A 1,009-nucleotide genomic window follows, 5' to 3' on the forward strand; every position below is an offset into this window, starting at 1 on the left:
GAATTGCTTGACCCCAAGAGTTGGAGGTTGCTGTGAGCTGTGATGCCACAGCGCTCTACCCAGGGCCACATAGTGAGATTCTGTCTCAAAAAAAAAAAAAAAAGAACTCATCCTAGAAAAAGCACTTAGAAGAGTGAACTAGGTGCTGGTGTTGGTGCATAGCTTCCCGAAAGGAGGACTTTGAAGGTGACCATAGTGATATTCAACAATGAGGGCACCTTTTCTAGAATGAGTTCATGAACTTAATGTTCTGACTTTGTATCAATCCATTCATTACCATATCCCAGTGATGCCCTTTCCTCCATGTCTACAGCTTTTGCTGTGACTTATAATTATCATCATTCCTCATTGCCATCCATCCTTCACTCTGCCATCAGTGGCTGTACTGCCTTACATTACTCACTTTGCTTTTTTGCAGTTTTTGGCCAGAGTTGGGTTTAAACCTGCCACCTCCAGTGTATGGGGCCAACGCCCTACTCCTTGAGCCATAGGTGCTGCCCACTCACTTTTTTTATTAAATCATAGCTGTGTACATTAATGCAATCATGGGATTTTTTAAAGTCTTGCTCTGTCACCCTGGCTAGAATGCAGTGACATAACCATAGCTCAGTGTATCCTCCAACTCCTGGCCTTAGTGATAATTCCACCTCACTTGCCCTCCCAGAGTGCTAGGATTACAGGCTTGAGCCCCTGAGGCTGGTCACTACTCCCATCTTAAAGTCTACAGGTTGGCTGTTCAAAGTATAGTTCAGGGGTGGTGCCCGTGGCTCACTGGGTAGGGTGCTAGCCTCATATACTGAGGGTGGCAGGTTCAAACCCAGCCCCAGCAAAACTGCAACAAAAAAATAGCCGGGCATTGTGGCGGGCGCCTGTAGTTCCAGCTACTCAGGAAGCTGAGGCAAGAGAATCGCCTATAAGCCCAGGAACTGGAGATTGTTGTGAGCTGTGACGCCATAGCACTCTACTGAGGGCGATGAAGTAAGACTCTGTCTGTAAAAAAAAAAAAAAA

The sequence above is a fragment of the Otolemur garnettii genome, unplaced genomic scaffold, assembly GCF_000181295.1.
Source record: "Otolemur garnettii isolate 467f Iridium unplaced genomic scaffold, OtoGar3 scaffold00179, whole genome shotgun sequence".
NCBI classification, from domain to species: Eukaryota; Metazoa; Chordata; class Mammalia; order Primates; family Galagidae; genus Otolemur; species Otolemur garnettii.